At 39.6% G+C, this 12414-nt stretch overlaps 1 long non-coding RNA gene across 2 annotated transcripts in view; it reads right to left on the bottom strand.

Annotated features, from left to right (window-relative positions):
* Positions 1 to 5125: 5125 nt before the first annotated feature.
* LOC110529679 overlaps positions 5126 to 12414 on the bottom strand; it is a 13265-nt gene continuing 5976 nt past the window's right edge. The window contains exons 2-3 of one of the 2 annotated variants that reach the window (XR_002474426.2): positions 11963 to 12051; positions 5126 to 6054 (exon numbers count right to left, since the gene is read on the bottom strand). This is a non-coding gene — a long non-coding RNA (uncharacterized LOC110529679). Of the gene's footprint in view, positions 6055 to 8829; positions 9213 to 11962; positions 12052 to 12414 lie in introns of those variants that run through there. The other variant, XR_005052846.1, reaches the window with a different exon arrangement.

Raw genomic sequence — 12414 nt, 5'->3', positions numbered from 1 at the left:
GCCTAATGTTCCTTGTAAATCTTAAGACTTTTTAACTACATCTTCAATGGAGCGATTATGGTTGAATTCGGGTTGCCATTGTTTCCATGATGCCTCCTTTAGAATGTGAGAACAACCCATAAATTGATGTGTACACAACTGTAGCACACAATATTTGCTCTGACTTCTATGTAAATGCCACAAGAGCGCCTAATGTACGCCCCCAAACTATAACAACCAATGGGTGATTATAAACCATGGCCTGTGGTGTTAAGGTCATAACACAACTCCAGCTACCCCTTACTTACTGCACTCCTCAGTGAGTTTCTGACATTCTGTGTGTGTTTCGTTGGATATATTACCACACAGTACATTCACATATGAATTCTTACATGTAATGATGCATTGGGGATGTAACAGAACATTCAGTACAGAAATATTAGGATGACATTAGGGACAGCTGCAGACATTACTCAGGTCACACACGCACCCATTAGTGTTGACATCATGTTCTTCTAGAGAGAGTGAGAGAGAGTCTGTGTGTGCAAGAGAGAAGGTAGAATGAGCTCTTGCAAACATTCATGAGAAGTTCCATCCACTACATATTTTTTCAATTTTGAAACAGGAAGTTCCTTTCTTTCTTTCTCAGGGCTGTTGCCAACTTCACCACCAGTCAGAATCTGTTGTATCGCAGCAGCCCAGGCAGCCTTTCTGATATCACTCTGTCTCTGTGTTGGCTTCACTGATTTGTTTCAGTTAATGTGAGGCTTAACCATGGAAATAGCAATGATGAGTCATCTGTTCTAAAAGCACAGCCAATGACATGGTGTACCTACACTAGAGCCAGGAGTTGGTACTGACTATGAGACCTGAGCAGGAAAAACTCTGTCCCTAGTCCCTAAAAATAATAGTTTTCACATGAAATTACTATGCTCATTGAACACTGTAATTTACAGTAAGTGCTTCAATCCCCACAGTAACACATTGTTGCACTCTTGCTGTGAAATCCAAATTTAAAGTTTGCCCTAGTTTAAAGGGCAATTGACCCTTGGCTAAGCCCCGCCCCCCTTGGTTACTGGTGCAACCCAGGACAGCATTTTCCATGAAAGACCAATTCCCAATTCAACCACACAATGAAATGAAACACAATTACTCCTGGTGCGCTGTTCAATTGTTTATACATTTAAACATATATTTTTTTAAAGAAAACTCTATTTTTATCATAGCTCTCATTGACTTTTCTGCGGTTTAAACGTGAGCTTGTCCGAGGTGTCGAAATTGACGGCAGTTGCTATCCATTGGAGTGATGTGATTGCTTGCCCAAAATTCTGGGGTGGGGTTTAGCGAAAGGTCAATTGAGGCTTTTCTCAAATATATGTGCAGCTAAGTCAGATGCATCTGTGTAACTAGGCCAGATATATTTGATACAATTTAAATACAGTGGGGCAAAAAAGTATTTAGTCAGCCACCAATTGTGCAAGTTCTCCCACTTAAAAAGATGAGAGGCCTGTAATTTTCATCATAGGTACACTTCAACTATGACAGACAAAATGAGAAAAAAAATCCAGAAAATCACATTGTAGGATTTTTAATGCATTTATTTGCAAATTATGGTGGAAAATAAGTATTTGGTCAATAACAAAAGTTTCTCAATACTTTGTTATATACCCTTTGTTGGCAATGACAGAGGTCAAACGTTTTCTCTAAGTCTTCACAAGGTTTTCACACACTGTTGCTGGTATTTTGGCCCATTCCTCCATGCAGATCTCCTCTAGAGCAGTGATGTTTTGGGGCTGTTGCTGGGCAACACGGACTTTCAACTCCCTCCAAAGATTTTCTATGGGGTTGAGATCTGGAGACTGGCTAGGCCAATCCAGGACCTTGAAATGCTTCTTACGAAGCCACTCCTTCCTTGCCCGGCGGTGTGTTTGGGCTCATTGTCATGCTGAAAGACCCAGCCACGTTTCATCTTCAATGCCCTTGCTGATGGAAGGAGGTTTTCACTCAAAATCTCACGATACATGGCCCCATTCATTCTGTCCTTTACACGGATCAGTCATCCTGGTCACTTTGCAGAACAGCCCCAAAGCATGATGTTTCCACCCCCATGCTTCACAGTAGGTATGGTGTTTTTTGGATGCAACTCAGCATTCTTTGTCCTCCAAACACAACGAGTTGAGTTTTTACCAAAAAGTTATATTTTGGTTTCATCTGACCATATGACATTCTCCCAATCTTATTCTGGATCATCCAAATGCTCTCTAGCAAACTTCAGACGGGCCTGGACATGTACTGGCTTAAGCAGGGGGACACGTCTGTCACTGCAGGATTTGAGTCCCTGGCGGCGTAGTGTGTTACTGATGGTAGGCTTTGTTACTTTGGTCCCAGCTCTCTGCAGGTCATTCACTAGGTTCCCCCGTGTGGTTCTGGGATTTCTGCTCACCGTTCTTGTGATAATTTTGACCCCACGGGGTGAGATCTTGCGTGGAGCCCCAGATCGAGGGAGATTATCAGTGGTCTTGTATGTCTTCCATTTCCTAATAATTGCTCCCACTGTTGATTTCTTCAAACCAAGCTGCTTACCTATTGCAGATTCAGTCTTCCCAGCCTGGTGCAGGTCTACAATTTTGTTTCTGGTGTCCTTTGACAGCTCTTTGGTCTTGGCCATAGTGGAGTTTGGAGTGTGGCTGAGGTTGTGGACAGGTGTCTTTTATACTGATAACAAGTTCAAACAGGTGCCATTAATACAGGTAATGAGTGGAGGTCAGAGGAGCCTCTTAAAGAAGAAGTTACAGGTCTGTGAGAGCCAGAAATCTTGCTTGTTTGTAGGTGACCAAATACTTATTTTCCACCATAATTTGCAAATAAATTAATAACAATTCCTACAATGTGATTTTCTGGATTTTTTTCCCTCATTTTGTCTGTCATAGTTGAAGTGTACCTATGATGAAAATTACAGGCCTCTTATCTTTTTAAATGGGAGAACTTGCACAATTGGTGGCTGACTAAATACTTTTTGCCCCACTGTAAGTAGTTTAGAAGAAGAAAAAAATATAGTTTTGGTCATCAGATGCTCTTGCCTTGTTGAGCTTGACATATTGGTAGTCAAAAAACAAAAAACTATAATTCCTTTCAGATTACCAGAGTCTATAATCAACGTAACCATCAGTTCATTTCAGCTCATTTTCATAACCAAAATGACCTTTTGGCTTTTGGAGCCCCTCCAGACCATGATGAATTATGAGAGTGGAGCTGTTGATGTTCAAGTAATAGATGTCTCTTCTATTGTTTCCCCAGAACTTCTCCACAGTAGCCGCTGGTTTACCACGCCAGTGTTCTGCAGGCCGTGCGTGTTCTACAGAAGCTGGCATTTTCTCAACAGGGCCAGCTGCTTTCTTTGGGAATCCTCCATTATCTGTGTCCTGATTCTTTGTTGAGACTTTTTCGAAACATCAAGCCTCGAAAAGAGCGAGGAGTTTACCTTTGCATTCCTACTAAAGTACGCCATGTGATGACACTTCACAATTTACAGGTTTTGTAAGTTTGTGCATTTGGTTCCACAGGTAACCTGCAAGGATACATCTCTATATACTGTAAGGAAAGAGAGGAGTATCTCAGGGTTAAAAGGTGGCCGGTCCCAAATGTCACTGTCTGGCACAGAGTGGTACCAGATGTACATGTTCCTATATGCAGGCCAGGCCTATGTAGTGAAGCTCTCCCACATACATATCTTAAAAGAGTACAACATATGTCAAGGAGGCTCCTAAACACCCAGACTCATGGAATTATTCATTGTAGCTACCTCAGTTACTCCCTCTTTATCTAATAGACAGGCTAACCTGGAGGGATGTAGAAAGAAATAGTTTCTGAATCAAAATGAGATATTTAGGGAAATGAGTCTCTTGACATGATTGAAATTGGCAGACAACGAGTGGTCTAGAAGGGGTTTCAAATCCGGTCAGTTTGTTGAACTTTTCTGTTATGTAACGTGACAGTTTTACTACACCCCGGGGAAAGTCTGTCTCTTTCTCACCAATTTGTTTATTTGCTCATTTGAAACACACATTTGTTTTACTCACATTGCCCAGAAGGTCATGACAGACATGTCAAACTGTAGATGTATTCAACATATTTAATAAACACCTAAAACCTCCACCAGTTGTTATTGGTCCATTATTATTCAGTGTCCAGATGTGGGACAAATCTTCGGTATTTGTACAGTACACGTAGATGAAGCTACTGCTTCCGTAGCTTTGTGAACAAATAACAAACAAACTTTTATTTTGTTTAGCTGTTACCAAGGAGAGAACTTATTAACATGTTTCTTCTGTCGCCTCCATGAGATGATCTGTTTCCCTCAACGACTGCTGCTCTCAGTCCCCAAATGTGAATGTTTCTTTAGTACGCGTTAGCCACACTGCCCAAATCCGCTGGCTCTCTAACATACCTCTCCCTCTAGGACTCACAAGACTGGGGAACAGTTCAATACTGCTGTCTCACAGCTGTAGTAGTTTTAGTGCATTAAAGAACAAGGCCCTTCTTGACAACAGCAAGCCTACATGCAGAGAGGGGGAGCAACCTCAAACCAGATGTGGGGTGGCAGGTAGCCTAGTGGTTGGAGCATTGGGCCAGTAACCAAAAGTTTGCTGGGTTGAATCGCTGAGCTGACAAGGTAAAAATCTGTAATTCTGCCACTGAACAAGGCAGTTAACCCACTGTTCCCCGGTAGAATGTCATTATAGATAAGAATTTTGCTTTTCACAGACTTGCCTAGTTAAATAAAGGTTAAATTAAATGTCTCTCTCTCTGGCTCTAAAGAGCCAATAAGCTGAACTTTCTGACTCTCAAAGTGTCCTCATGTTTAGGACCAGAGTAAACTTTGTTAAGGATAATTGTCTGGATCAAAACAGGCCTGTGGCTCAAACAAACTGTTAGGTGGACTCTTGTCATAATCAAAGCCAGTTTAAAGGGCACTGTTTTCCTGACCTTCCAATACAGTCATGAGGAGGGGAGTACAACTGAAGATGGTTGGAAAATCTGTCAAAGGCTTTTATCTTATTTAGAGTGGCAATAACACCTGCTGTTCAAATGAAGTAGAAACAGAGTGTTAGTAGTTAGATTGGTTTGAGAGAAGGAAGGAAAGATCGAATAGTTTAGTTTATTACGATCCTCATTACCTTCTGCACATGCAGCAGCTACTTTTCCTGGGTTCCACATAAAACATACAAATACATGACAAAGTATAGAACAGTAATAGAAAATAACAACATAAGATATTACATAAAATAAAATACATTTAAAAAAAATGGTTTGTATATATACAGTATATAGGAAAGACACCAAGAGACAACAAAAATACTCTTTACACACTATTTATATATACTGAGTGTACAAAACATTATATAACACAACTATAGTGTGAATGGTCCTTGGTGATTTTTTCCCCAATGAACGGAGGACTTTGGAGGGATTTGGAAAACGTATTGAAAGGTTCAGGGTTACGGCACATCCATACAATTTGATCCCCATAAGATATAACAATGATCTTCTGTGGAAACACTGTGGTTGAATTGGAGGCCACTCCTTTCCACCCCATTTTGCATCAAACAGTGAGACTTGGTTTGAGTAACCTGAATCGGTTGGTTGACTTCCCCTTGCAAAATAAACAAGTTTTTGCATAATATCCCACCTGTGACTGAAATTTCATGCAGTAGAAAGTCTGTATAGTAATAAGGCCCTTGAAATAAACTGGAAAACATTCATAATTTATGTTGTACAAATAATGAGAATGACTTGCCCTCTACTCATGATTCAGTTGCTCTCTGACGATATTAAAGTGGAATCCCCACCTAAACACACACGCACGCACACCCCCCTTTCCCCATCCTCAATTTCCTGGCTCGAGTGATAGTTCAAGTGTCAGAGGGGCGGGTCTGCATAACTCTGTGTTCCAACTCCAGCGTGCTCTGCTCGCATCTGCTTTCAATTACGCCTCACCAGCTCATGTCATGATGCCGCCATTCTCTGTTTGGCTTGGTGCTACACCGCGGCCCAGTTCTCTCCTCCTCTTTTTTTCTATGCAGACACATAACAGTGGTTAGCTTGCTGAGTAGAAACAGCTGCTTAAGTCCAAAGAGAATTTCACATTGTAGAATACTGTTGTGGTATTGTGCATGATGAGGTAATCACCATTGCCACAAGGCCCTGTGGAAAATAGGTTATTATTATTTTTTCTACAATTGAATGATTATTCTACAAATACTAGCCTATGTAACAATACTGTTGTTATTGTAGTAATTACATTGTTACTACACACGTCTAAGAGCAATTGAATGTAAAGTGTTGTAAAATATCAGGTGTCAATCAAAATAAATGTAATCATATGTCAAATGTTTGTTGATCATAACTTTTGTCAGTGCTGTGTTTACTACAATTAGCAGTTTACAGATGTTACTGCAATGTTAAACCCAGGCAGTTTTAGACTAGGTGTCACGTTCTGACCTTAGCTCTTTTGTTATGTCTTAGTATGGTCAGGGCGTGAGTTGGGTGGGTTGTCTATGTTAGTTTTTCTATGATTTGCTATTTCTGTTTGGCCTGGTATGGTTCTCAATCAGAGGCAGCTGTCAATCGTTGTCCCTGATTGAGAACCATATTTAGGGAGCCTGTTTTCTATTGTGTTTCGTGGGTGATTATTTTCTGTTTTCTGTTGTGTGTCTGCACCAGCCAGAAATGTTTTCGGTCGTTTCTCTTTGTTAGTTTTGTCATTTCCGTGTTCATTTAATAAATATGGACACATACCACGCTGCACCTTGGTCCTCACCTTCTTCCACCAACAACGGCCGTTACACTAGGCAGAAAAAACTGCTTCATAAACATTGTATTTGTACACTAGTGTCTGCCAGTAATGTCCTTGGCTCTCCAAACAATTATTCCATTACAATAAAACAAGAAATGAATCATTTTTGGGGGGGAAAAAACTCTGTAAAATGTTATAAATGCTGGGAGTAGCATGTGTTCCGTTAAAGTTTCCAATCACTGCCTCTGAATTGTTTACAGGAATAAGGAAGCAAAACTTTCATTTATTAGCAATACCTACAGTATAATGCATTGGGTGTAGTCATAAGAATGCTTGTGTGGCTTAAAGCAGTCTTGAAGTGAGAAAGCATGAGTGTAACAGTCGTCGGTGGAAGAAGGTGAAGACCAAAACGCAGCGTGGTAAGTGTTCATCTTTTTTAATGTAAACTGAACACTGAATAGAAAAACAACAAAGATAACAACCGAAACAGTTCTGTCTGGTGCAGACACACAAAGACAGAAAACAACCACCCACAAAACACAATAGAAAACAGGCTCCCTAAATATGGTTCTCAGGGACAATGATTGACAGCTGCCTCTGATTGAGAACCATACCAGGCCAAACACAGAAATAGCAAATCATAGAAAACTAACATGGACAACCCACCCAACTCACGCCCTGACCATACTCAAACAAAAGACAAAACAAAGGAACTAAGGTCAGAACGTGACAATGAGAACTACTAGTAGAGAGAAGATTGCACAAAACATTTGGAAATCTTCCTAACGTTTTCCCTCGGAAAAGTCTCAATTCATCGGGGCATGGACTACACAAGGCATCGAAAGCATTCTGCAGGGAGGCTGGCTCATGTTGACTCCATTGATCCCCAATTGAGTGAAGTTAGCTGGGATGTCCTTTGTGTGGTGGATCATTCTTGATACACACAGTGTTCCTAATGTTTTGTACAGTCAGTGTATATATCAGCCATACTCAGCAGGCGGACTGCGGATATGGACCCAGAATGGGGTCAATTCAAAAACAGAAATCTACTATGTTGAGCGCTGCATTAGTAGAATGCACAATGTGCAATTTCAAAAGTTGGTAGTGCATAGGCAGTTTCCCTCTTATTATGTCATTCACTGACAGACGTTGGACTTAGAGAGCTATTTATATAACCTGTCAGAAATGTCCAGATGATCAACTACTAGCCCATGTTAGCTAGATCGGTAAATGAGGCTAACCAGCTGTCTAAACCTGACAATAACATGGCCAGATTACATGCCTAGGGGCCTGAATGAATGAACACACATAAGACATGGCAAAATGTGTACAATTGCAGGAAATTGTCTTTAAAAATTCATTATTTTCTCTCCACCAACAAGAGGGGTGTGAACAGTTTGGGGTCACATGGGTTGAGAGATTGGGGTTTGTCACTATGCCCATAAATTACAATCTACATAAGTATTTCAAACATGTTTGTACTGTATAGCATTGCTCTTCTCTAGCTTTGTTCCTAACATCAGCTGCAATCAATAATGTTTAAAACCTTTGGATCCACTTTCTCAATTTGGGAGCTAGAGAGGCTGGTTCTGTGTTCATGTCAAATTGAGGGAAGGTACATTACAGCTCCTTGATCATGCAAAGTGTTTCGTAACTTTGTGCCTACAGTTTTGCTCTCTATCTAAGACAACGCAAGGAACATGTGTGTTCTCTACCATTTGTTCAGCTAATAAGGAAATGTAATACAAAACAATATCATTTTATGTTTCCATGGAATCATGAGCGAGTTTACACCAAACAAAGTACAAATTATTATGCGAGGAAATACCATATGTCTTTGCACAATGGGCAATTCTTCATAACTGAACATGTTTACATACAACTTTATGCAACAATAATAGTTTTGGAAAACACTTAATAACCTTGTACATAAAAAGTTTATCCAACACAAAAAGTCAGAAGGACGAGGAGAGAGAGACAGTTTCCAGCTGGTTCATATAACTGCACGTCACTTTTCAAACCCCCCTTAATGTAAGTGCTTGCTATAGACTTACATTCATTTGCAGAATGTGGCCCGATTGAATGCCATAAACCTGGGAACATCAATTAGATTCAGCCTCGGGACGATTCTTTGGTCAGGAGGCTGAAACATAATTACAAATCATTTGTAGACTGCAAATTGATAACAAGAAGTCCAGACAGATATAATATTTGACTAAAACGTAATCATCTCAAACCGTGCTTACATATTTCCAAAATGTAAATCAATTGGAGCTGATTTGCTGGTGTTTTATTGTCGTTCGTGCCCAACATTAAAACATCTAAAAAAGGGCTTTCGGTACTTCAGTTGGGGAAGCCTGCCAAAAACCATCCATCATCATTTGAATGTATTTGATAGCAAACTCATGATCAACAGAGTAGCCTACATTATTGTATAACATGTCAAATGTTATAATATGTGTAGCCTATAGCATGATGCCTTTGTAGAAATGTATGAATGACATTAACCTCAAATCTGCTTTAAAGCAGAGCTATGTTCTTTGTTAATTGGTTCCACATTCTTCCTGTTATGGTCAAGGGACATTGTGTACTCATACAACATTTTGATGTGTTTCTGCTGAGAGTGAGAGATTATTGTCCTAAAATGACATGTATCACGCTTGTTTTGTTATTTGCTGCAGTTCCTTATTATGAGGCAATATCCATTACCATAAGGCCCTGTGGAAAGTACGCCATTTGGAAAGACGATCCACCGCTGTGGCCTCTGGATCTCTTAACACGTCTCTATTTTCACTCATTTGACTCCACTCTTCAGGGCCATAACCTGGACTGTAAATTGGTTAGTGTGTAGTGGAATAGCTTGTCATGAGCTAGATGACATTACATTTGATGTGGTCGATGTCTGAACTATCCTTTTTGTAACTGAATGATTATTCTACAAATACTAGCCTATGTAACAAAACTGTTATTGTAGTAATTACATTGTTACTACACATGTATAAGAGCAATTGAATGTAAAGTGTTGTAAAATATCAAGTGTCCATCAAAAGCAATTTAATAGTCTGTCAAATGTTTGTTGATTATAACAACTTTTGTCAGTGTTGTGTTTACTACAATTAGCAGTTTACAGTCATGCAATGTTAAACCCAGGCAGTTTTAGACTAGGCAGAAAAAACTGCTTCATAAACATTGTATTTGTACACTAGTGTTTGCCAGTAGGGTCCTTGGATCTCCAAACAATTATTCCATTACAATAAAACCAGAAATGAAAACCAGTATATTTTGAACATTATTTTAGTTGGGGAAAAACTCAGTAAAAGTTTCCAAATGCTGGGAGTGGCATGTGTTCCATACTTTAATTTTTTCCAATCACTGCCTCTGAATTGTTTACAGGAATAAGGAAGCAAAACTTTCATTTATTAGCAATACCTACAGTATAATGCATTGGGTGTAGTCATAAGAATGCTTGTGTGGCTTAAAGCAGTCTTGAAGTGAGAAAGCATGAGTGTAACAGTCATCGGTGGAAGAAGGTGAAGACCAAAACGCAGCGTGGTAAGTGTTCATCTTTTTTAATGTAAACTGAACACTGAATAGAAAAACAACAAAGATAACAACCGAAACAGTTCTGTCTGGTGCAGACACACAAAGACAGAAAACAACCACCCACAAAACACAATAGAAAACAGGCTCCCTAAATATGGTTCTCAGGGACAATGATTGACAGCTGCCTCTGATTGAGAACCATACCAGGCCAAACACAGAAATAGCAAATCATAGAAAACTAACATGGACAACCCACCCAACTCACGCCCTGACCATACTCAAACAAAAGACAAAACAAAGGAACTAAGGTCAGAACGTGACAATGAGAACTACTAGTAGAGAGAAGATTGCACAAAACATTTGGAAATCTTCCTAACGTTTTCCCTCGGAAAAGTCTCAATTCATCGGGGCATGGACTACACAAGGCATCGAAAGCATTCTGCAGGGAGGCTGGCTCATGTTGACTCCATTGATCCCCAATTGAGTGAAGTTAGCTGGGATGTCCTTTGTGTGGTGGATCATTCTTGATACACACAGTGTTCCTAATGTTTTGTACAGTCAGTGTATATATCAGCCATACTCAGCAGGCGGACTGCGGATATGGACCCAGAATGGGGTCAATTCAAAAACAGAAATCTACTATGTTGAGCGCTGCATTAGTAGAATGCACAATGTGCAATTTCAAAAGTTGGTAGTGCATAGGCAGTTTCCCTCTTATTATGTCATTCACTGACAGACGTTGGACTTAGAGAGCTATTTATATAACCTGTCAGAAATGTCCAGATGATCAACTACTAGCCCATGTTAGCTAGATCGGTAAATGAGGCTAACCAGCTGTCTAAACCTGACAATAACATGGCCAGATTACATGCCTAGGGGCCTGAATGAATGAACACACATAAGACATGGCAAAATGTGTACAATTGCAGGAAATTGTCTTTAAAAATTCATTATTTTCTCTCCACCAACAAGAGGGGTGTGAACAGTTTGGGGTCACATGGGTTGAGAGATTGGGGTTTGTCACTATGCCCATAAATTACAATCTACATAAGTATTTCAAACATGTTTGTACTGTATAGCATTGCTCTTCTCTAGCTTTGTTCCTAACATCAGCTGCAATCAATAATGTTTAAAACCTTTGGATCCACTTTCTCAATTTGGGAGCTAGAGAGGCTGGTTCTGTGTTCATGTCAAATTGAGGGAAGGTACATTACAGCTCCTTGATCATGCAAAGTGTTTCGTAACTTTGTGCCTACAGTTTTGCTCTCTATCTAAGACAACGCAAGGAACATGTGTGTTCTCTACCATTTGTTCAGCTAATAAGGAAATGTAATACAAAACAATATCATTTTATGTTTCCATGGAATCATGAGCGAGTTTACACCAAACAAAGTACAAATTATTATGCGAGGAAATACCATATGTCTTTGCACAATGGGCAATTCTTCATAACTGAACATGTTTACATACAACTTTATGCAACAATAATAGTTTTGGAAAACACTTAATAACCTTGTACATAAAAAGTTTATCCAACACAAAAAGTCAGAAGGACGAGGAGAGAGAGACAGTTTCCAGCTGGTTCATATAACTGCACGTCACTTTTCAAACCCCCCTTAATGTAAGTGCTTGCTATAGACTTACATTCATTTGCAGAATGTGGCCCGATTGAATGCCATAAACCTGGGAACATCAATTAGATTCAGCCTCGGGACGATTCTTTGGTCAGGAGGCTGAAACATAATTACAAATCATTTGTAGACTGCAAATTGATAACAAGAAGTCCAGACAGATATAATATTTGACTAAAACGTAATCATCTCAAACCGTGCTTACATATTTCCAAAATGTAAATCAATTGGAGCTGATTTGCTGGTGTTTTATTGTCGTTCGTGCCCAACATTAAAACATCTAAAAAAGGGCTTTCGGTACTTCAGTTGGGGAAGCCTGCCAAAAACCATCCATCATCATTTGAATGTATTTGATAGCAAACTCATGATCAACAGAGTAGCCTACATTATTGTATAACATGTCAAATGTTATAATATGTGTAGCCTATAGCATGATGCCTTTGTAGAAATGTATGAATGACATTA

This window comes from Oncorhynchus mykiss, chromosome 8 (assembly GCF_013265735.2).
Source record: "Oncorhynchus mykiss isolate Arlee chromosome 8, USDA_OmykA_1.1, whole genome shotgun sequence".
NCBI classification, from domain to species: Eukaryota; Metazoa; Chordata; class Actinopteri; order Salmoniformes; family Salmonidae; genus Oncorhynchus; species Oncorhynchus mykiss.
Note: the sequence above shows the minus strand (reverse complement) of the source record. Positions and strands in the feature narration are given on the sequence as shown.